Source organism: Chlorocebus sabaeus, chromosome 11 (assembly GCF_047675955.1).
Source record: "Chlorocebus sabaeus isolate Y175 chromosome 11, mChlSab1.0.hap1, whole genome shotgun sequence".
Classification (NCBI taxonomy): Eukaryota; Metazoa; Chordata; class Mammalia; order Primates; family Cercopithecidae; genus Chlorocebus; species Chlorocebus sabaeus.
The window spans coordinates 46,904,371-46,929,835 of NC_132914.1; positions in this window are offsets into that span (position 1 = coordinate 46,904,371).

Below are 25,465 nucleotides of genomic sequence, written 5' to 3' on the forward strand. Positions count from 1 at the left end.
AACAGAGAAGACAACGGAGTATGTCAGTTTTCATGAAGCACAATTTATAATTCGGTTGCATTTCACACCTACTCACAAGAATGCACATCGAACCACCTCTGTCCCGCCCCCTTCCTTCTCCAAAGCAGATGGAAATGAGGTGGCCGACTGGGAAGGTTGCCATGGTGCACAGGCTACAGGGATTCAATTGTAATCAAAAGAGGCTCCAGAGTCCCTTCCCCCAACCTTCCAAATGTGGGTTTCTCTCTTTTCTCTCAAATCCCTGTCTCAATTCCATGCTGTAGATAAACCAAAATGAGAATGATTTACTAGTGAACAAAAAACCATTTAGTGCCTCCAAAAGTTTACAGATGCATTGGTCTTGTCCGAATCAAAACACTGAGGAATTAGAACTGATCCATTTTAGATACAGCTTGTCACACACAAGTCAGAATTCACTTTTTTTTTTTTTTTTTTTTTTTGAGATGGAGTCTCGCTCTGTTGCCCAGGCTGGAGTGCAGTGGCCAGATCTCAGCTCACTGCAAGCTCCGCCTCCTGGGTTTATGCCATTCTCCTGCCTCAGTCTCCCGAGTAGGTGGGACTACAGGCGCCAGCCACCTCGCCTGGCTAGTTTTTTTTTTTTTTTTTTTTTTTTGTATTTTTTAGTAGAGACGGGGGTTTCACCAGGATAGCCAGGATGGTCTCGATCTCCTGACCTCGTGATCTGCCCGTCTCAGCCTCCCAAAGTGCTGGGATTACAGGCTTGAGCCACCGCGCCCGGCCCAGAATTCACTTTTAAAATGTCTTATACAATACACCTCCATCTTTGAGACTTATATTTCATACTGATTTTATCCCCAGATAACCTGCAGATATCTCAAATTCAGTACATCTAAATGGAATTTGTTATTTTTCTCCATCACTCTCCTCAGTATTTTATATTCTCAATGATCCTGTGTTCTTAATATTAGTTCATTGTCACCATCTTTCTGGTCTACGAAGCTAGATTAAAGTGATAACGTCCGGCCAGGCGCAGTGGCTCATGCTTGTAATCCCAGCACTTTGGGAGGCCGAGGTGGGTGGATCACTTGAGGTCAGATATTCAAAACCAGCCTGGCCAACATGGTGAAACCCCCATTCTACAAAAAAATACAAAAATGAGCTCGGTGTGGTGGCTCACACCTATAATCTCAGCTATTAGGGAGGCTGAGGCATGAGAATCACTTCAACCTGGGAGGTAGAGGTTGCTATGACCCGAGATCGCACCACTGCACTCCAGCCTGGGTGACAGAGTAAGACTCTGTCTAAAAAAAAAAATATATATATATATATAATAATAATAAATAATCATGATAACCTCATATAACACTGTGTTCCAGGCACTATTCTAAGTACTTTAATCCATTTAAGTTAATCCTAACTGATCACTAAATTCTGTCAATTACAATTCAAAATTGTCTTAGTAAATGTATGCAGAATGAACAATTGAGGAGCCTTCTGAAGCTTTACCAGTCTTTTTTTTTTTTTTTTGGAGATGGAGTCTCACTCTGTCACCCAGACTGGAGTGCAATGGCACGATCTCAGCTCACTGCAACCTCTGCCTCCCAGGTGCAAGCGGTTCTCCTGCCTCAGCCTTTGGAGTAGCTGGGAATACAAGTGTGCACTACCACACCAAGCTAATTTCTGTATTTCTAGTAGAGACGGGGTTTTACCATATTGGCCAGGCTGGTCTCGAACTCCTGACCTGAGGTGATCCACCCACCTCGGCCTCCCAAAGTGCTGGAATTACAGGCATGAGCCACCGTGCCCGGCCTTGACCAGTCTTATTAGCCAAAGGGCCTAGATCAAGGGGAGGACGTGGCAGAATATTTAGGTCGGGCTTTGAACCTCCCTCTTCAAGTGTTACAAGCATAAATCTAAGACCAAAATAGAATATATCCCCCTGTAATATGTTGGAATGATCATGTACACCAGTGTTTCCTAAATGTGCTGAAGTAATTGGGGTGCTAGTTAAAATATGGATTCCCAGTTCCCCCACCAGAGAGTCTGATTCAGTAGGTCCAATTCAGTAAATAATACTCTCCTAGAATTAATAATGTATCATTTCTGAGCTAAACAATTTTAGTATGTTTGATGTGGTTCAGCTATTTCTAAATTCTGATATCCCCTCGATACATTTACTGAGAATTACTTTATTTATGGTTGTTAACCCTAAAGACACAACTCCTAGTGAAGCCTAGCCTCAAAGAGCATTTTAAGAAACATCTCTCCATATTCCCTTTTTAAAATATTTTCTTTTTTTTTTTTTAAACTTATCTGGAGATAATGCTGGATCCTCCTTCCTTTAGATTTAGAAATCGATTATGCACAGGCAAAAGAGAAGTTAGAAAAAGCTGCATTTTTCTTCATCTGCCTAGCCTAAAAGATCATTTAGGAAACATTTCTCCATTTCCCTGTGGATGTAAACTTTGATTATACATGTGTAGAAGAGAAAGGGTCAGAGAACACTGTGGATTTTTTCCTTCATCTGCTTATGTGAACAGCAATCTGTTATTCTAGTACTGTCTACAGATTATAAGAGATGTAGAGGTTCACTCAAGATAGCATAGCCTGAAATAAGTCCCTTACATGGCAAGACTATTTATAGATTTAGTATATTTTAATAAATAAGCCCACTATTAATCTTTTTTAAATGATTTCAGTATTTTTAGACTTGTAAGAGCGACTTCACTCTCACCCCCATGTTACTAAGCAACGTATTATACAGTTGCTAGGAGACAGACTAGCAAGGTTGGGGGTATTTCAAATTTCCGTTGTCACCTTGCGTATCACATGACTATAGCCTAGAGAGTTTTACAGCTTTAGAGAAAAGAGAAAAAAGTTAATGGCACATAGAAAAGAAGGAAAGAGAGATGAGGGTGAGGAATAAAGGAATAGAATAAGGAAAATTGCAAGGTATTTGAGAAGAGTCTCTGAACTTGGCAGGGAAAGGCTATTATGCAATTTCCTTGAATGAGTCATGGAAAAACCTTAAATTGCCAGTGCTGTATTTCATATTCGGTATGGTTCTACCTTTTCTAAAAACAAATTAGAGAAAAAGCTTGGAGAAGAAGATCTTTCAGATAGTTTTTCTGAATACTTTCAGAAGAGTGGAAATCAATTATAACTCTTACAGAAGACAGGCATTTACAAATTAGTTTTTCAAAGTCACACATAATTTAAAATCCCCAAGTCAGATAAACAAGCTTATTTTCTTCTGTTTCTCCCTCAAAATAGTAAAAAAATGACAGAGGAAGGTTAGAATACAAGTGTTCTTAGACAAACTGAGAAGCAAGATGGTCATACAGGCTCTTGGGCAGTATGTGTTTCTGCACACAATTTAAAACGTTTAATACAAAGGGGAGAGAGAAGCAGCCTTTGTGCTCTATCTCAAGGACTGTGTATCTGAAATAAGAAACCAGGCTCCAGGTCTCATTGTGTGTATGTGAAAGGTTGAGTCTTTGTGTCATTGTGTCTCCATGGTATTTACTGTTGCTAGCAACCAGGAAGCTCCCTAGTGATTGTCACTAGGTCCTCCGTGCCTCTGTCTGCCTGAAACCTTAGTCAGTGCCAGAAACACCAGAGATAAAAATCGTTGCAAAAAATCCAGCGCACGTCATCCCCAATGGTTTTACAGCAAACGGTTCATCTTGTGTTCAGTGAAAATCTGTGTAAAATGGAGGCTTCACACAGAGCCCATCTTCAGTTTCCTCTTCATGAATGCCAGTCTTTCCGTGCAGAGTGGACATTGTGATGGTTTAATTAAAATAAGATTTATATCCTAGCATCATCAGCTTTAACCAATAAAATAATAAATAAATAAATAAATCAGACAGCCGGGCACAGTGGCTCACACCTGTAATCCCAGCACTTTGGGAGGCTGAGGCAGGTGGATCACCTGAGGTCAGGAGTTTGGCAGGTGGATCACCTGAGGTCAGCCTAACATGGAAAAACCCCATATCTACTAAAAATACAAAATTAACCAGGCATGGTGGAACATGCCTGTAATCCCAGCTACTCGGGAGGCGGGGGCAGGAGAATCACTTGAACCTAGGAGGCAGAGGTTGCGGTGAGCTGAGATCACGCCATTGCACTCCAGCCTGGGCAATAAGAGTGAAACTCCGTCGCAAAATTAAATAAATAAATAAATAATAAAAATAATAAAAATAATTAAAATGAAATAAATCAGATGAAGAGCAGAGAAAAGAAAGATTTCACCAGTATTAGGTGACTTCTAAGGCATCAACACTTGCTGACAACTTGAGATCACCTTTGTGTTCACAGATCCATGGTACAAATGATGGTACTATTTCCACAGAAGAGTCTAGAATATTCTGATTAAAGATCCACATCAGTGTCATCCCCAGAAACGACTGACATCATCTCTCAAAACTCAATTTTTTGGGTCTTACATGAACCCCAAATCAATACAACTTACTTATGCCATCCTGTACAAATGCAGACTTTGTTTTGTTTCCTGTGTGTTTTCTACCCAGAGGTAGATAGTTACAGCTCTGAAATAGAAAAGAATTGCAAATCTGAGCTGAAATTTAAAAAAGATTAATGTTGAGATGACATAAATATGTACTTCTGTCAGGTACCTATACCCCAAAAAAGTATCTGAAGAGATATTTACTTATGTATGTATTGAGACTCTGTTGCCCAGACTAGAGTATAGTGGCACAATCAGGGCTCACTGCAGCCTCAACTTCCCGGGCTCCAGTGATCCTCCGACCTCAACACCCCTGAGTAGCTGGGACTACAGGCACGCACCACCATGCTCAGCAAATTTCTTGTATTTTTAGTAGAATTGGAGTTTCACCATGTTGCCCAGGCTAGTCTTAAACTCCTGACCTCAAGTGATCCTCCTCCCTCAGCCTCCCAAAGTGCTGGGGTTACAGGTGTGAGCCACCATGTCCAGCTGAGATATTTATTATTGTGATTACAGCACCTAATGAAGGCTATAAGTAATACAGGAGTTAAGAAAAAATCACTTAGGCAGACAGTTAGGGTATGGGTGTACCGCAGGGTATATACCCCAGACCACATAGCTGCTTCATAAGTACTGTATATTTATTATGTAATTTAATCATTTATTTTATCCTCAAAATAATTCTAGGAGGTAGATACAGTTATATTCACTATTTTTCTCAGTTGAGGAAGCTGAGGTTTAAATTTAAATAGTATGGCCAGGCGTAGTGGCTCACGCCTGTAATCCCAGAACTTTGAGAGGCCAAGACGGGAGGATCACCTGAGGTCAGGAGTTGAAGACCAGCCTGACCACATGGAGAAACCCCATCTCTACTAAAAATACAAAATTGGCTGGGCAAAGTGGTGCATGCCTGTAATCCCAGCTACTCTGGAGGCTGAGGCAGAAGAATTGCTTGAACCCAGGAGGCAGAGGTTGCTGTGAGCTAAGATCGTGCCATTGCACTCCAGCCTGGGCAACAAGAGCAAAAGTCTATCTCTAAATAAATAAATTAATTAAATAGTATATCCAAGCAAGATCTCTTATAGCTGATAAGTAACAAAATGAAAAATCAAACCTAGGTCTATCTGGCTTTAGTGTTTGACTCTCAACCATTTATTTATTTATTTATTTATTTATTTATGAGATGGAGTCTCACTCTATAATACAGGCTGGAGTGTAATGGTGCAATCTTGGCTCACTGCAACCTCTGCCTCTCTGATTCAAGCGATTCTTCTGCCTCAACCTCTGGAGTAGCTGGGACTACAGACTCATGCCACCATGCCCAGCTAATTTTTGTATTTTTAGTAGAGACAGGGTTGCACCATGCTGGTTTTGCACACCTGACCTCAAGTAGTCCACCCACCTCGGCCTCCCAAAGTGCTGGGATTACAGGCGTGAGCCACTGAGCCTGGCCTATTATTATTATTTGTTTTAAATAAACCTCTCAACATCCCTTAACCATTATTTTACATATTGTGTGTATCAGAGAAAGCTTTCTACATGGAATTAAATGTGCAGTACAGTATTGTGTCAGGTGAGGAGCACAGACTCTAGAGTCCCTCTGTCCCCTTACAGGATAAAGGTGACTCAGAATGCCTGTTCACTCTGGGGCTGGGCCTTCCCACAGGGCCCTACCTGGATGATCATCTAGAACTAACAATTCCCCAGCCTTGGATTTCCTCAACTCTAGGTGCTTCAATCCAGAAGACCTCCATGGGGAGGTCTTTAGATGGATAGTTCCCACTGGGCTCTGTGATGCCAGTCCAGTCAACCTGATAGTTCTTTTTCAGTGTGAGGCAAAGACTTGTCCCTAGAGCCTTCCTGCATTCATCTGATCTTCTCCCCTCCTTTTCTTATCTAGTAAGAGCAGGAGATCCATTTTAGGGACCATGTGTGGCCTGAATTCTAATTTAGAAAATAATGTGTTTAGAAGAACTGTCTAGGGGACTGCAGCATTTCACATTCTTCAAGGCGTGGTTCAGTGCCTTGGAGCCATATTGTCTCAACATGTTCATTTCAGAAGAAAATCTTAGTTTTCCCTTTGCAAAATCAAAAAATCCATTGAATTGGTATTCTTAGAACAAAGAAATATTTAATACATATATATATATTTTTCCATTTTAAAATGTATTTCTTCTTACATACACACTGAGCACAAAACATGAAACAGTCACGTGCAGGTGGTGTCCTGGCGCCTGCCTGGAAGACTCCTGAGAACCAAGTGTATACACCCGTTCCCAATTTGGTGTTCAGTGACATCACATTGGTGGCTGAAATGGGCCATGACAGAAGCATTTACATCATGGAAATTGGCAAATGCTACAAATCAAGTCTTTTTCCTTTCTTTCTCTCTCAGTGCCAGTTAACATTTTACCAGAAGGCCTAGTGCAGTGTCTCACGCCTATAATCCCAGCACTTTGGCAGGCCAAGGACGGCAGACTGGCTGAGGTCAGGAGTTAGAGACCAGTCTGGCCAACATGGTGAAACCCCGTCTCTCTACTAAAAATACAAGAAAAAAAAAATAGCCAGGCATGGTTGTGCAAGCTTGTAATCCCAGCTACTCGGGAAGCTGAGTCAGGGGAATTGCTTGAACCAGGGAGGTGGAGGTTGCAGTAAGCCAAGATCGCACTGCTGCACTCCAGCCTGGGCGACAGAGCAAGACTCCATTTCAAAATAAATAAATAAAATAAATAAACATTTTACCAGAAAACCACTAGGAGAGGAGTTCTTAAAGAGCAATGTGCCTGTAATCCCAGCTCCTCTGGAGGCTGAGATGGGAGGATCCCTTGAGCCCAGGAAGTTGAGGCTGCAGTGAGCCATGATCGTGCCACTACACTCCAGCCTTGGCAAGACAGAGAGATCTGTCTCAAAATAAATAAATAAATAAATAAGAAAAGCAACATGTCATCAGTGTAACTTCAGTGAAGCATAGTTCATCCTTGTGTCACCTGGCATCATCTTGCTGGACTTCTCAAATCATAAATGAAAGAAGTCATTTGCTCAGTGATGTGTGCTAATACAACTTTCGTTAAATGGGGGAGTATTGCAAGCGCCCTCAAACACAAGACTTGCTAGAAATTATGTTCACCATCTAACACAGGACAGGCTATATAGGGTTGGATATATCCAGATTGCCTACAAAAAAAAGGCACAAAGCAGGTTGCGGGAATAGCACAGTTTTCTCATTACAGTGTTTGTAGTTAGCTTTTCAATTCTGAGATGATTACCTAAAGGATCTTTATTGAAATCTGTAGATGATTGGTTTAGTTACAACATGTGAGAAGCCTTACGATCTGACTTTAAATGGTAATTATTAGAAAAATAGGATTTTAAAATCTTGACTTGTATTGCTAAATGAACTGAGAACATCTATAGTAATAACTAACATTTTTAAAGTTATGACTATGTGCCGGGCTGTGTTCTAGGTATTACATTTGTATCAACTCATTTATTCTTCACCATAACTTTCAGGGATAGATATTATAATTAATCCCATTTTACAGATGACAAAATTGAGGTACAAAAAGTTTAAGTAATTTGCCAAATGTCACCAAGTAAATAAAGCCAGAGTTCAAACACAAGCAGCATAAATTTGAATCCTTCTAATCCTAATTAAGGACTTCTGGTATTATTTTTTATGCTAAATATAGATTTAAACTCACATTTAGATTTTTCTAGTGATTTTTTAAAACAGATCATATACTGTCCACTAGTTCAGTGTTTTTCCAAATTTGTTGACCATTGATCTATTGTTAAAAGTATATTTTGCATTCATATTGTATCCCTAATGAAATAATACTTACTCTTGTTATACACAATGAACTCTAATTTTAAAATTCTATTTTATTTCACTTTTTAAAAGTTGGTCACAACTCACTAAGAGAAAAGAAAGAAAGAAGGAAACAAAAAAAAAGAAAGAAAGGAAGGAAGGAAGGAGGGAAGGAAGGAAAGGAAAGAAAGAAAAGAAAAGAAAAGAAAAAAGAAAAGAAAAGAAAAGAAAAGAGGCCAGGTGCGGTGGCTCAAGCCTGTAATCCCAGCACTTTGGGAGGCCGAGACGGGCAGATCACGAGGTCAGGAGATTGAGACCATCCTGGCTAACACAGTGAAACCCCGTCTCTACTAAAAAAAATACAAAAAACTAGCCGGGCGAGGTGGCGGGCGCCTGTAGTCCCAGCTACTCGGAAGGCTGAGGCAGGAGAATGGCGTAAACCCGGGAGCTGGAGCTTGCAGTGAGCTGAGATCCAAAGAGAGAGGAAGAAGGAAGGAAGGAGAAAGGAAAGGGAAGGAAGGAAGGAAGGAAAGAAAGAAGGAAAGAAAGAAGGAAGGAAGGAAGGAAGGAAGGAAGGAAGGAAGGAAGGAAGGAAGGAAGGAAGGAAGGAAGGAAGGAAAGAAAGAAACTCATGCCTGTAATCCCAGCACTTTGTGAGGCTGAGGCAGGAGTTCGAGGCAAGCCTGACCAACATGGTAAAACCCCATCTCTACTAAAAAACAAAAAACAAACAAACAAAAAAACACAAAAAACATTAGCCAGATGCCTCAGCCTCCCAAAGTGCTGGGATTACAGGCATGAGCCACCATGTCTGCCCTAGATTTTATTTTTGTTTTTAATTTTTAAATTATTATTTATCATTATTGTATTTATTTATTTATTTGAGACAGAGTTTTGCTCTTGTTGCCCAGGCTGGAGTGCAATGGCGGGATCTCCGGCTCACCAAAATATCCGCCTCCTGGGTTCAAGCGATTCTCTTGCTTCAGCCCTCGAGTAGCTGGGATTACGGGAATGCGCCACCACACCTGGCTAATTTTGTATTTTTAGTAGAGATCGGGTTTCTCCATGTTGGTCAGGCTGGTCTCAAACTCCCAATCTGAGGTGATCCGCCCACCTCGGTCTCCCAAAGTGCTGGGATTACAGGCGTGAGGCACTGTGCCTGGCCTATTATTATTATTATTATTATTATTATTATTATTATTATTTGAGACAGGGTCTTACTCTCTTGCCCAGGCTGGAGGCTAGTGGCAAGATTTTGGCTCACTGTAACCTCCGCTTCCTAGGCTTAAGCAATTCTCCTGCCTCAGCCTCCTGGGTAGCTGGTATTACAGATGTGCACTGCCACACCCAGCTAATTTTTGTATTTTTAGTAGAGATGAGGTTTCACCATGTTGGCCAGGCTGGTATCGAACCCCTGATCTCAAGTGACCCACCTGCCTTGGCATCCCAAAGTGTTAGGATTACAGGCAAGAGCCACCGTGCCTGGCTATTATGATGATTTTGTAACTTGTATTTTAAGTGCAGGGGAACGTGTGCAGGACGTCCAGGTTTGTTGCGTAGGTAAACATGTGTCATGGGGGTTTGTGGTACAGATGAGTTCATCGCCCAGATATTAGGCCTAGTATCCATTAGTTATTTTTCATGATCGTCTCCCTCCTCCCACCCTCCACCCTCCAGTAGGCCCCAGTGTATATGGTTCCCCTCTATGTGTCCATGTGTTCTTATCTTTTAGCTCCCACTTAAAAGTGAGAACACAGAATGAGATTTGGGCAGGGACAAATATCCAAACTATATCAACAACTGACCCAGTTTATTCAACAGGACAATGGCATGGGGGTTTAAAAAAAGGGAAGAGGAATGGCTTTAGATTAAAAGACAAGAGGCCGGGCTTGATGGCTCACACCTGTAATCCCAGCACTTTGGGCAGCCGAGGTGGGCAAACCACTTGAGGTCAGGAGTTTGAGACCAGCCTGAGCAACATGGTGAAACCTAGTCTCTACTAAAAATGCAAAAATTGGCTGGGCTGTGGTGGGGCCCACCTGTAGTCCCAGCTGCTCAGGAGGCTGAGGCAGGAGAATCACTTGAACCCAGGAGGCAGAAGTTGCAGTGAGCCAAGATCACGCCATTGCACTCCAGCCTGAGTGACACAGTGAGATTCTGTTTGAAAATAAATAAATAGGCCGGGCGCGGTGGCTCATGCCTGTAATCCCAGCACTTTGGGAGGCCAAGGCAGGTGGATCACGAGGTCAGGAGATTGAGACCATCTTGGCTAACATGGTGAAACCCCATCTCTACTAAAAGTACAAAAACTTAGGCGCGGTGGCAGTCGCCTGTAGTCTCAGCTACTCGGGAGGCTGAGGCAGGAGAATAGCGTGAACCCGGGAGGCGGAGCTTGCAGTGAGCCAAGATCACGCCACTGCACTCCAGCCTGGGCGATAAAGAGACTCCGTCTAAAAAAAAAAAAAGCGTTCTCCTCATTTGGATACTTTTTCAAACAAAACAATTATAAAATAATTTATTTTGAGGTAATCAGGGAAATTTGAATATGGAGCACGAAATTGTTAATTTATTAGGTATGACAATTATATTCAGGTTATGTAAGAAAATGTCCATATTTGTAGGCGATAGGTACTCAAGAATGTAGGGTGAAATGATATGAAGTCTGATTCAAAACTATAATAATAATAATAACAATGAGACAGGTTATATTATTTCTCTCTACTTTTGAATGTGTTTGAAAGTATTAATAAAGTTTGAGGCTGGGCACGGTGGCTCATGCCTGTAATCCCAGTACTTTGGGAGGCTGAGGCGAGTGGACTCCTTTGAGTCCAGGAGTTCGAGACCAGCCTGGGCAAAATGGTGAAATCCTGTCTCTACAAAAAAATACAAAAACTAGCTGGGTGTGATGGTGCATGCCTGTAATCCCAACTTCTCGGAATGGTGATGTTGGAGCATCGTTTGAGCCTGGGAGACAGAGGTTGCAGTGAGCCAAGATCGCACCGTTGTGCCCCAGCTTGGGCAACACAGCAAGATCCTGTCTCAAAAATAAATTAATTAATTAATTAATTAATTAATTTTTTAAAAATTGGGGGCCAGTGTGGTGGCTCATGCCTGTAATCCCAGCACTTTGGGAGGCCGAGGTGGGCAGATCACCTGAGATCAGGATTTCGAGACCAGCCTGGCCAACATGGTGAAACCCCATCTCTACTAAAAATACAAAAAAAAAAAATTAGCCAGGCATGATGGTGCGTACCTGTAATCCCAGATACTTGGAAAGCTAAGGCAGGAGAATCACTTGAACCCCGCAGGCAGAGGTTGAAGTGAGCCGAGATCTCACTATTGCACTCAATCCACAGTGAGGCTCTGTCTCAAAAGAAAGAAAGAAAGAAAGAAAGAGAAAGAAGGAAAGAAAGAAAGAAAGAAAGAAAGAAAGAAAGAAAGAAAGAAAGAAAGAAAGAAAGAAAGAAAGAAAGAAAGGAGAAGAGAAGAGAAGAGAAGAGAAGAGAAGAGAAGAGAAGAGAAGAGAAGAGAAGAGAAGAGAAGAGAAGAGAAGAGAAGAGAAGAGAAGAGAAGAGAAGAGAAGAAAAGAAAAGATTAAGACTGGGTGAGATGGCTCACATCTGTAATCCCAGCACTTTGGGAGGCCGAGGTGGTGGATCACCTGAGGTCAGGAGTTCGAGACCAGCCAACATGATGAAACCCCATCTCTACTTTTAAAAATACAAAAAATTAGCTGGGCATGGTGGCGGGCGCCTGTAATCCCAGCTACTCGGGAGGCTGAGACAGGAGAATCACATGAACCCAGGAGGCAGCGGTTGCAGTGAGCCGAGATCACGCAACTGCACTCCAGCCTGGGCAACGAAAGCGGAATTCCGTCTAAAAAAAAATTTTTTTTTTTAAACAAGTTGCAGAAGACATACAAGACTCCATTTTTTTTTTTTTTTTTTTTTAAAGACAGAGTCTGTCTCTGTCGCCCAGGCTAGAGTGCAGTGGCGTGATCTCGGCTCCCTGCACGCTCCACCTCCAGGGTTCACGCCATTCTCCTGCCTCAGCCTCCTGAGTAGCTGGGATTACAGGCACCCGCCGCCACGCCGGGCTAATGTTGCGTATTTTTAGTAGAGACAGGGTCTCACCGTGCTAGCAAAGATGATCTCAATCTCCTGACCTCGTGATCCGCCTGCCTCGGCCTTCCAAAGTGCTGGGATTACAGGCGTGAGCCACCGCGCCCAGTCGCAAGACTCCATTTTTGCAGACACCACCGCCAGTGTTGTGGATACCATGATGCACTGCCCCGATCCCCCTTTACTAAGGGACTTGTCCCTGCTACTGGAGAGTTGTTGGCAGATGCCCGCAGCAGTCGGCCCCTGCAGAGACTTCCTCAGCTTCAGGGAGCTGTAATCAAGTTAAAATGAGGTCATTAGAGTGGGCCTCGATCCACTATGACTGGTGTCCTCATAAAGAGGAAAGTTGAACAGAGATACAGACCTGCACAGAAGGTAGACAGACACAGGCGGAAGGCGGCCACGGAAAAGCCACAGAGAGAGGCCTGGAACAGATCCTTCCCTCACGGCACTCGGAACAAACCAGTCCTGCTAACACCTTGCTTTTGTACTTCTAGGCTCCAGGACTGAGACAATAAATTTCTGTTGTTTAAGGCACACAGTTTGTGGTACTTTGTTCTAGCAGCCATATCAAACTAATACAGATGGCAAGCAAAACTAAACACTTTGTCCAATCATGCACACAAATGTACCAAAACCATCCAGAAAAGCAAGAGAATAAGCACTGATTCTTCCGCGTGGGAGGAAAGGGCTACTGTCTGGGTGGGAGCATGGGGAGCTCCATCAAGAATCCTGCATCACAATGTGGTTCCCGATGCTTTAGTTCTTAAGGGGATGGGAAGTTCATGGATATTGGTCCTGTAATTATGATTTAAAATTTTTACATTATTTATATTCATATATATATTTAGAGACAGGGTTTCTTTCTGTTGCCCAGCAGGAGTGTAGTGGCACAGTTATGGCTCACTGCAGCCTTTGACCTCCTGGGCTCAAGAACTCCTCTAGCCTCAGCCTCCCAAAGTGCTGAGATTACAGATGGGAGCCACCATGCCTGGCTTATAATTTTTTTAAAATGTAGAAAACTCATCTGAATTGTGGGAATATGCACAAAGTTCTCTTGCAGAGTTTGGCATTACAAGAGAGGGGAAGTATAGACAAACATGAGAATCTATTTCCTTTTACAGGGACCAGAGTTCAGAAGGGGGACTATTTGGTAATATTCATATCTAGTCCTTCTGGGCCTCCTTCATGGCCCATGGCATGTAAGAGGCAAAAATTCGTACTTCAATATTTAATGCCCCAGGAAACAAGTTGCTCATATGAACTCAATGATGAATCAGCTGAAGTAACTCATTTATGTAATTTTGAGAATGGATTCAGCTGATTTCTTTAATTCCAACACTGACTGCGGTAGAAAATAAATGTGCTTGACCTCATTCTACAGCTTGCTGGAAAATAAGATTAATGTTTACCTCAGAACAGTCATATGAGGCCTGATGTTTCAGATATTTTTGATGAGTGGTGTTTAAGAAATCCAACCTGTTTGGACTGCAATCAAGGTTAACTATTTTCTTCTTTGGCTAAATAGGGACTCTATTTTGCCGGGTTTTTTGTTTGTTTGGTTTTTTGAGGGTTTTTTTGTTTGTTTTTTTGTTTTTGAGTTTTGCTCTGTCGCCCAGGCTGGAGTGCAGTGGCATTATCTCAGCTCACTGGAGCCTTGACCTCCCAGGCTCAAGGGATCCTCCCACCTTTGCCTCCAAGGTAGCTGGGACTATAGGCTCATGCCACCACATCTGGCTAATTTTTTTTTTTGAGATGAAGTCTCGCTCTGTCGCCCAGGCTGGAGTGCAGTGGTGCCATCTTGGCTCACTGCAACCTCCACCTCTGGGGTTCAAGCAATTCTCTGCCTCAGCCTCCCGAATAGCTGGGATTACAGGCGCCGCCACCAGGCCTGGCTAATTTTTTTGTATTTTTTAGTAGAGACGGGGTTTCACTATCTTGGCCAGGCTGGTCTTGAACTACTGACCTCGTGATTAACCCGACTCAGCCTCCCAAAGTGCTGGGATTACAGGTGTGAGCCACCTCACCTGGCCTAATTTTTGTATTTTTAGTAGAGACAGCGTTTTACCATGTTGCCCAGGCTGGTCTCGAACTCCTGGGCTCAAGCGATCCGCCCACCTCAGTCTCCCAAAGTGCTGAGATTACAGGCATGAGCCACCACGACTAGCCTTGTTCTTCTTTTAGTGCTGGTCTTGTGCCTGGTACTCCCCCAGGGGCCAAAATCCTAGCCCTCTCGTCTTTTGGGGATAGTTATTAGAGTTCCTGAAGCCATATTCAGGCAGGTCACTGCCCCCACCCCTTGAGGGGTGCTGTTCCGGGGAGGGTATGCCTTCCCTGCTGCTCAAAGAATCAACCCTTCCTTGCTCAGCTAACACTTTCTGTACAGGAGGATTACTTAGGGCTGGACAGCTTCAAAAGGCGATTAGCACAAAGTGGGAAAGCAGTCCAGTTTCAGAACCTGGCAGCTAAAGGGACTGTAACTCAAATTACACATCTAAATGTTGGAAGTCAGAAACAATGAAAGGGAGCGATTGCTTAGTAGACATTTTAAAACTATACTCCTAAAGCGGCAACCCTGTCTGTCTTTTTTACCCCAAAGTAAAGGACATGGTTAAAAAGCTCTTCTCGGAAAGCAGGTGGGATTGAAGAAATTTATTTATGACTTACTGGAAGCACAAAGAGAAGCTTTTATTGTTGATAGCTAGGCTGGGTAAGTGCCAGGAGACACATCCCAGGGGAGCTGTGCTGCCAAGCAGTGACACACAGAGAGCTGACCCAGTCCTTTTTTATGCTGACTGCTTGCTAAGAAATGACAGCAGAGGACCGCATGGAAACACCCAGTGTGGTTTAGAACAATTATGGAGACTTTAGAGTGATCCTCATTCTAGGGAGCAATTTGAAAGGAAATAGAGAAGCAGTATATTCATCAGCTCTGTGCAGAAGTACTGTTCAATTTGTTTAGGGAAACTGCCTTGAAATCACTCTACATGGCCATACATTCAGTGTTATCATCCTCCTTGTTTTTTTGCAACTATAGATTTAAATTCAAGCTTTCAGCAAATGGCTACCAGAGACCTCCAGGTTAAAATATGTAAGAAGCACATTATTGTAACCAATATATTTAGACTTGGGAAGATTTTTCAGATTCTGAGCTGAAAGTCAGAGGGAGAGAGGGACAGGGTATGCATACACGGGGGAGAGAAGGAAAAGAGGGGGAAAGAGTGATTTTTGAGGGAAATAGTAACCTAAAGCCCAGAACAATGCATAGATTTTGTTAGACTCAACAGAGTCATGAAATGCCAGTGTGGAAAGAGCTTGAGAGATGGCATCCCTGTCCCTCACTGATCATCCTACTGACAAGGAACCTTAGACCAGAAAGTGGAGTGACCAGGCCAAAGAAGCAGAGCCAGGTGGTGGCGGAACCACCCTGGAAACCAGGTAAGCTCATTCTTCTCATGACACCCCTGGCCTCCGTGATCTCACCTCGCATCCCACCTGGTCTAATGACTGTGGCCCTTTGTCCTTAGTCCTTCACTTTCAGAGGCTGTGGACAAAGGGCCCATAAAGCAGGTAGGATTGCAATTTGCGCAAATGCCTTCTAGCCTCCAGGTCTTGTATCTTCACATCCTAAGACAATAAATCAATTCAATTTTCCAAAAAGCTCTTATTTTTCAGTCTTTCATTTGGAAAATATAATATTTAAATGTAACAGGGGAGAAATATTCCCATAGAATTTCTTTTCAGAACAATTCACATTCTACAACTTTTTTTTTTTTTTTTTTGAGATGGAGTCTTATTCAGCCACCCAGGCTGGAGTGCAGTGGTGCGATCTCGGCTCACTGCAACCACCGTCACCTGGGTTCAAGCGATTCTCCCGTCTCAGCCTCCTGAGTAGCTGGGATTACAGGCACCTACTATCATGCCCGGCTAATTTTTTGTATTTTAATAGACACGGGGTTTCACCATGCTGGCCAAGCTGGTCTTGAACTTCTGACCTCAGGTGATTCGCCCGCCTTGGCCTCATAGAGTGCTAGGATTACAGTTGTGAGCCAACGTGCCTGGACTCTACAATCTTTTATGTTGGCGTAGATCCCACATACCTCCCATGGCCATGCAGGTAGTGTCAGCTTCTGCAGTCTCATATTCCTCCCTGACAACAATAATTTGTTTTCTCCATAGAAACTTGAGCAATAAGGATTTTGCCAGGATGCAGTCCAGGGACCACATGGGACTCAAAGCTTTAGCTCTTCCAGATAAGCTGGTTGATGACGGTTAGTTTGTAGAGTAGGGGGAGGGGCAAGCGTGGTAATTGGTAGAATATAAAATATAATAATAGTGTGCATCTAGAGTATGGCCTTGGGTCTTTAATTACCTTCTTCTCTCCTTTATTTTTGTCTTGTACTCTGCTAGACATCTTGTTGCCTCAACTACCAATAGGCCAGTACAGTAATTTATGTTTGTTATTTTGAGGTACGTGCATTCAAAAACAGAAAACTACATAAAAGAGGATTTTTGGTTGTTTTGAGACAGGGTTTTGCTCTGCCACTCAGGCTGGAGTGCAGTGATGCAGTCATAGCTCACTGTAACCTCAGACTCCTGAGTATCTAGCATTGCAGATAGGAGGACTGATCCTCCAGTCTCAGCCTCCAGAGTATCTAGGATTGCAGGCGTGGGCCACTATAGTTGGTTAATTTTTTTTATTTTTATTTTTTGTAGAGATGGGGTTTCACTACGTTGCCCAGGCTGACCTCAAACTCCTGGCCTCAAGTCATCCTTCTGCCTCATATTTTGCTTTCTAATGCTCATTCCTGGTGTCTTTATGAAGTGAGAGAGACAATCCTCTTGATTCCTCACCTGGGCTCCAGGAGGCAGGTGAAGACATGGGGGCAATGGTGAGATGCTCCTCAAAAATTGGGAAGTAAAATTGTCCTAATAAACATTTAAAAATTATTATTGTTGACTGGGCGTGGTGGCTCACGCCTGTAATCCCAGCTCTTTGGGAGGCCGAGACAGGCGGATCAGGAGGTCAGGAGATCGAGACCATCCTGGCTAACATGGTGAAACCCCATCTCTACTAAAAATACAAAAAATTAGCCGGGCGTGGTGGCGGGCGCCTGTAGTCCCAGCTACTTGGGAGGCTGAGGCAGGGGAATGGCGTGAACCCAGGAGGCGGAGCTTGCAGTGAACCGAGATTGCACCACTGCACTCCAGCCTGGGCAACAGAGCAAGAATCTGTCTCAAAAAAGAAAGAAAGAAAGAAAGAAAGAAAGAAAGAAAGAAAGAAAGAAAGAAAGAAAGAAAGAAAGAAAGAAAGAAAGAAAGAAAGAAAGAAAGAAAGAAAGAAAGAAAGAAAGAAAGAAAGAAAGAGAAAGAAAGAGAGAGAGAGAGAAAGAAAGAAAGAAAGAAAGAAAGAAAGAAAGAAAGAAAGAAAGAAAAAAGAAAGAAAGAAAGAAGGAAAGAAAGAAAGAGAAAGAAGGAAGGAAGGAAGGAAAGAAAGAAAGAAAGAAAGAGAGAGAGAAAGAAAGAAAGAAAGAAAGAAAGAAAGAAAGAAAGAAAGAAAGAAAGAAAGAAAGAAAGAATTAGGAACTAAGACATAGAGAAGTTAAACCATTTGCCCAGTGCCACATAGTTAGCAAGTAGGAGAGCCAGAATTTGAGCATAGTCTGATTCCAGAACGTATGATCTTAAAGAAGTATAAATTGGCCAGGCAAGGTGGCTCATGCCTGTAATCCCAGCACTTTGGGAGGCTGAGGTGGGCAGATCACCTGAGGTTGGGAGTTTGTGACCATCCTGACCAACATGGAGAAACCCCGTCTCTACTAAAAATACAAAATTAGCCAGGCGTGGTGGCACATGCCTGTAATCCTAGCTACTCTGGAGGCTGAGGCAGGAGAATCGCTCAAACCTGGGAGGCGGAGGTTGTGGTGAGCCGAGATCACGCCATTGCACTCCAGCCTGGGCAATAAGAGCGAAACTCCGTCTCAAAAAAAAAAAAAAAAAAAAAAAAGAAGTATAAATTATGGTTCCTGCACTCAACAAATTTATAATCTGGTTGAGGGAAATATGACTAACACACATGAAAGCAACAGTATATTATGTAAAATGAGCATATATAATTAAGTGCTAAATTGAATGCTTCAGAAGTTCAGAGGGCACAGGAAGGCGTGGACCAGGCAAGCAGCCTTTCATGAGGAATAACCTTGAAGTTGAGCCTTAAATGGCCCCTTAGATGTGCATAGGGAATGCACTGCTGCAGGTGAGGTGGTGGCAAAAGCATTACAAGCAGGAGTGAGCAAGACTTTATCCTGGAGGATGGAGCAGCCAGCCTGACCACAGCTGGGTGGAGCTGATGGGAAGGGATGGACCAACTAGGAAGGCTTTTAAAACAAGACAGAATTTAGGCTGAGAAAGACTCATGAAGGGCCCTCCATCAATAAAGCAAAATTATAACCAATGTTTAAGGAAGACATGCTTGGCAGGAGGATCTATCTTTCTTATTAAAATTGTAGATGACAGCCAGGTGCGGTGGCTCACGCCTGTAATCCCAGCACTTTGGGAGGCCGTGGCAGGCAGATCACGAGGTCAGGAGCTCGAGACCAGCCTGGCCAATATGGTGAAACTCCGTCTCTACTAAAAATACAAAAATTAGCCAGGCGTGGCGGCACGCGCCTGTAGTCTCAGCTACTCGGGAGGCTGAGCAGCAGAATTACTGGAACCCGGGAGGCAGAGGTTGCAGTGAGCCAAGATCACACCACTGCACTGCACTCCAGCCTGGATGACGGAGCAAGAATCTGTCTCCAAAAAAAAAAAAAAAAAAAAAAAAATTGTAGATGACACAAAGCTTGAAAAAACATGAAATGATTCTAAATTGTTATCTCAAATTAACTGCTGATTTTGTTTGATCTTTAGGCTTTATTTCACATTAGCAAGTTCTGCCAAATCTTCCTCCTTAATATTTTTCCAATTTGTTTCTTTCTCTACATTTCTCTTGCCATTACTTCAGTTCAGCCACCATCCTAAGGGTGAGGGGAGGTGTCAGAGTAACCTTCCTGGAAGAGATGACATTTTTCCAGAGTCCTGAATATTTAGCAAGAATTACCCAGGTACCAAGGGAAGGGCTTGAGGGGGGAATGGAAGTGAGGAGACGGGAAAAAGAAGAAGGGAAGGATCAAATAATGGGCAGAAGAAAGCAAAAGCAAACAAACAAAATAAAATATAGACTTTGATGTTGGAATAAGGAAAATTAAATGTGGCATTAACTTAGTGACAAGGGTCACTGGTGGGTGATGCAGACCCAAAGAATCCAGACTAGAACACTGATGACGCCTTGCTATGTGGTATCAAAACATTTGGTCGAAATGTCACTTCTTGTACCCTGGATGGCAGACCACTCCCAGTGAAGTGGAAAGTAAAAGGCCCTTGAAGAGGTGACATGCAATCAGGGCCCTGAACACACAGGTTCAATGGAAGGGACCATCTTGGCAAAGGCACAGAGTCTGGTGGTGCAGGGAGGAAAATCCTGACTTGCAGGGTTGAGCTCTGGGCAGATTGAACTCTTGATGGCGGTGCAGAGAGCAGGGAAATGGACCCAAGTAGGGAGAACTAAGTTAGGGAGAGGGCCCAGCTGAAGACTACTGACCTGCTTTAGAGAAATGTTGGCAAATGGGGAAGTGAATTTTTTATTTTTACTTTGAGACAGTGTCTTTCGTTCTGTTGACCAGGCTGGAGGGTAGTGGTGCAATCTCAGCTCACTGCAGCCTCAACTTTCCAGGCTCAAGCCATCTTCCCACCTCAGCCTCTGAGTAGCTGGGTCTACAGGTGTGCACCACCCTGCCTGGTTAATTTTTGTATTTTTTGTAGAGATGGGGTTTCACCACATTGTCTAAGCTAGTCTTGAACTCCTGAACTTGAGTGATCCACCTGCCTCCACCTCCCAAAATGCTGGGATTACAGGTGTGAGCCACTGTACCTGGCCAGAATTTGTAATTCTCTTTCAAAATCCAGTAAGAAGTGGAAGTGAGCACTAGATTTTTAAATAGCTTTGTTGAGGTAAAAATCACATACTATAGCGATTCACCTATTGAAAGTATACAATTCAACTATTTTTAGTATATTCAGAGAGTTTCACAGCCATCATCACAATCGATTTCATCACTCCCAAAAGAAATCCTGTACCCATTTCTATTCCTTCCTCCTAGCTCCTGGTAACTACTCATCTACTTCTGTCACTAAGGACTTTCCTTTTTTGGACATTTTATATAAATGGAATCATACAATATGTGATCTTTTGTGACTGGCTTCTCTAATAACTACTAGATTTTGCAAGTCCATAATTTTGTTATTAAATAACCAATGGTTAAACTACACATTTGCAAATATATTAGTAGGAAATAATAGTAAATATTTGGAAAACAGTGAGGCAGGATGCTAGTATAAGAATAAAGACTCTAGGCTGGCCCGGTGGCTCAAGCCTGTAATCACAGCACTTTGGGAGGCTGAGGCTGAGGCTGAGGCGGGCGAACTGCCTGAGGTCAGGAGTTTGAGACCAGACTGGCCAGCATGGTAAAACGCTGTCTCCACTAAAAATACAAAAAATTACCTAAGCGTGGTGGCAGGTGCCTGTAATCCTAGCTACTTGGGAGGCTGAAGCAGGAGAATTGCTTGAACCCAGGAGGTGGAGGTTGTAGTGAACCAAGATCACGTCATTGCACTCCAGCCTGGGCAACAAGAATGAAACTCCGTCTCAAAAAAAAAAAAAAAAAGAAAAAGAAAAAGAACTAGGAAGTTTGCTTTCCTTAATGCTTCCCACTTTAGAGAGGACACAAATAACTGAAAATAAGGAACAAGCTATGTGAATAAATAGCATGTATGTGGTGTACTGCTAAGCACTGAAATCAGAGAGAGTGTGTGTGTGAGAGTGTGTGTGTGTGAGTGTGTGAGTGTGTGTGAGTGTGTGAGAGTGTGTGAGAGTGTGTGTGAGAGTGTGTGAGTGTGAGAGAGTGTGTGTGAGTGTGATAGTGTGTGTGAGAGTGCGTGTGTGAATGTGAGAGTGTGTGAGAGTGCGTGTGTGAATGTGAGAGTGTGTGTGTGTGTGAGTGTGTGAGAGTGTGTGAGTGTGTGAGAGAGTGTGAGAGTGTGTGAGAGTGTGAGAGAGTGTGTGTGTGAGAGTGTGAGGGAGAGTGTGTGTGAGAGAGTGAGGGAGTGTGTGTGTGAGAGTGAGGGAGAGAGTGTGTGTGAGTGTGTGAGGGAGAGATTGTGTGTGAGAGTGTGTGAGGGGAAAGAGTGTGTGTGTGTGTAAGAGTGTGTGTGTGAGAGAGAGTGTGTGAGAGAGTGTGAGAGAGTGTGTGTGAGAGTGTGTGAGAGAGAGTGTGTGTGTGAGAGTGTGTGTGTGAGAGAAAGTGAGTGTGTGTGTGTGTGAGAGAGTGTGTATGAGAGAGAGTGTGTGTGAGAGAGAGTGTGAGAGAGTGTGGTGAGAGTGTGTGTGTGAGAGTGTGTGTGTGTGTGTGAGAGAGAGTGTGTGTGTGACAGAGAGAGTGTGTGTGTGAGTGAGGGAGAGAGGAATGCTTGGCATTTTTTTAGCCCACTTCCTCATGGACAGCTGGTCAAATTCCTAACTTGTGAGACTGCTTGGATAGACGTGGTTGAGTTTTATATAACAAAAGAGTGCTTACTGAAAGCTTTGAACAAGATGGGAAGAGACACATTCTTTAAAAAGAGTCTAGAGCTCCCTCCCTAACTTTCACTCACATGGGAAATGCAGACATTTTGATCTTTCTCCTTTAGTACTAGCAATCCGTTGTTCCTATACCTTGTTATCTGTTTTTAGCTGCCACACATCTTCTCAAAAAAGGGGACAGGGAGCGAAGCTTAGCCTCCACCCAAAACATAAGCCGGCCTCATGGCTCACGCTTGTAATTCTAGCACTTTGGGAGGTCAAGGCAAGAGGATTGGGATTGGTTGAGCTCAAGAGTTTGAGATCATTCTGTACAAAATAGTAAGACCTTGTCTCTACAAAAAATAGATAAATAAATAACCAGGCAAGATGGTGCATGCCTATAGCCCCAGTCACTCAGGAGGCTGAGGCAGGAGGATGACTTAAACCCAGCAGGTGGAGGCTTGCAATGAGCTGTGATTATGCCACCCCACTCCAGCCTGGGCAACAGAGTGAGACCCTGTCTCCAAAACAGAAAACAAAAAGAAAAACAAAGGAAAAAACAAAGAAACCTCACAGGTGTAAATGAATTAACACTCACCATTACCAAATATACAGTGTCCGAACTAGCAGGGAGAGTTGCTGATGAGAGAGGAGCTCTGCTCCCATCCCCTGGGACTCTGTCTCTCTCCACTTTTCTGGGTTTTCCTCAATGTATTGGCTTCATTCTCAAACAGGCTTATCCCTTTGGTGTCAAAATGGCTGCAGCAGCCCTGTCACCAATTAATTAATTAACTCCATGTCCAGGAGGAAGACAGAGAGAGAGAGAGAGAGAGAGAGAGAGAGAGAGAGAGACACTACTCCTCCAGTAACTCTGGAGAAAGTCTCTAGATTTAATCTGATTAGGAAGGTTTAGAGCACATGCTTACCTCAAACCAATTAGTTAGGATAGACTGGCTAATTTAGGCCTAAGGCTTGTCCTTCACCCTGGGGCTAGAGGTTGGGGAAGCCCTAATTAGATCGCAAAGACCAAAAGCAGAGAATTCCCAGAAAAAAATTAGGCCTATTGTCAGAGTACAGGGAGAGAAACTGGGGGGTGACAAGGAACAATGTCCACTGCAATTCAGTAGGACTAGAGTGAGGATATTACATAAGAAACCATATAACATAGCATATAAAAATGCAGTTAAAGAAGAAAAGAAAGGAAGACCAGCCTGGGTAACACAGCAAGACCCTGTCACTACAAAAAATTTTTAAAAATCTGGGTGAGGTGACAGGTGCCTGTAGTCCCAACTACTCAGGAAGCTGAGGTGGGAGGATCTCCTGAGCCTGGGAGGTCGAGGCTGCAGTGAGCTGTGATTGCAGCACTGCACTCCAGCCTGGGCAACAGAGTGAGACCTGGTCTCAAAAAATAGAAGATAAATAAATAAAAGCATATCTAGGGTCATATGCTATGGTAGGTGCATTTTACATAAATATGTAAAAGAAATAAGTCTTGGTCTTTGGGAAATTTGTACTTTAATGAGGGAGGCAGACATATAAACAAATCAAATAGGCTAAGTGTCAGAGGATGGGTGCTGCAGAGGTCCAGACAAGGCACCGACAGCTCTGCCCGAGAGCTTAGGAAAGATTTCCTAGAATACATGGCCCCAAGCTGAATCCTTCCCACCTGTCCTCCAAACTATCTTCCATGCTGCCATCAGAGCCACCTTCCTTCCCTCCCTCCCTCCCTCCCTCCCTCCCTCCTCTCTCTCTCTCTCTCTCTCTCTTTCTTTCTTTCTTTCTTTCTTTCTTTCTTTCTTTCTCTCTCTCTCTCTCTCTCTCTCTCTCTCTCTCTCTCTTTCTTTCTTTCTTTCTTTCTTTCTTTCTTCTTTCTTTCTTTCTTTCTTTCTTTCTTTCTTTCTTTCTGTCTTTCTAAGGAGGGATCTCGCTCTGTTGCCAAGGCTGGAGTGCAGTGGTACACTCATGGTTCACCGTAGCCTCAACCTCCTGGGCTCAAGTAATCTTCCCACCTTAGCCTCTGAGTAGCTGGGACTACAGGTGCACCATGCCCACCTAATTAAAAAACAATTTTTGTAGAGATGGAGTCTTACTGTATTGCCCAGGCTGATCTCAAACTCCTGGGCTCAAGTAATCTTCCTGCCTCAGCTTCCCAAAGCACTGGGATCACAGGCATGAGCCCCGTGCCTAGCCAGAGCCGTCTTTTTCTTTTCTTTTCCCTTTCCTTTCCTTTCTTTTTTTCTTTTTCTTTTTCTTTTTTTTTTTTTTTTTTTTTTTGAGACACAGTCTTGCTCTGTCTCCCAGGCTGGAGTGCAGTGGCGCGATCCCGGCTCACTGCAAGCTCCACCTCCCGGGTTCACGCCATTCTCCTGCCTCAGCCTCCCAAGTAGCTGGGATCATAGGTGCCCGCCACCATGCCCGGCTAATTTTTTTGTATTTTTAGTAGAGATGGGGTTTCACTGTGTTAGCCAGGATGGTCTCGATCTCCTGACCTCATGATCCGCCTGCCTCGGCCTCCCAAATTGCTGGGATTACAGGGCTGAGCCATTGTGCCCGACCCTTTTCTTTTCTTCCTTCCTTGTTTCTTTCTTTTCTTTCTCTCTCTCTTTCTTTTTTTTTTTTAATTGAGATGGGGTCTTGCTCCATTGTCCAGGCTAGTCTTGAACTCCTGGGTGGAAGGAATCATCCCACCTCAGCCTCCCAAAGTGCTGGGATTACAGGCGTGAGCCACTGCGCCCAGCTTACAGGCCATCTTTCTAAAATGCAGTTTGGATCATTTTATTTCCCGTCTTGGAACTTTTTGGTGGTTCCCATGAGCTACCAAGAGAAAATCCAGCTTTCTCCCCTTGTCACACAGTTTTTCCATTGATCTCTACTTAAATTCCCAATCTCATCTTTGGTGCTATGCAAGCCCCAAACTTCCTTTTTTTCCAGCAAACACCAGGCTCACTATCTATCTCAATGCCATGTACTTGCATCCTTCCTCCCATCCCTGGAAAATATCCCTTATTTCTCAAAGCTCAACTCAGGAATCACTTACTTACTTCCTTTTTTTTTTAGACACTGTCTTGTACTGTCACCCAGGCTGGAGTGCAATAGCGTGATCTTGTCTCACTGCAAGCTCCGCTTCCCTGGTTCAAGCGATTCTCCTGCTTCAGCCTCCCGAGTAGCTGGGATTACAGGCGCCCACCACCACACCCGGCTAATATTTTGTATTTTTAGTAGAGACAGGGTTTTACCCAGGCTGGTCTCAAACTTCTAACCTTGTGATCCACCCACCTTGGCCTCCCAAAGTGCTGGGATTACAACCGTGAGCCACTGTGCCCAGCCAAGAATCACTTCCTTTGACATTTTTCTGATTCCTTGAATCTCAACTAAGGAAAACAGTATTTCCTCCTCCCACTGTGGCCCCACAGTGCTCCCCTGCATGTTAA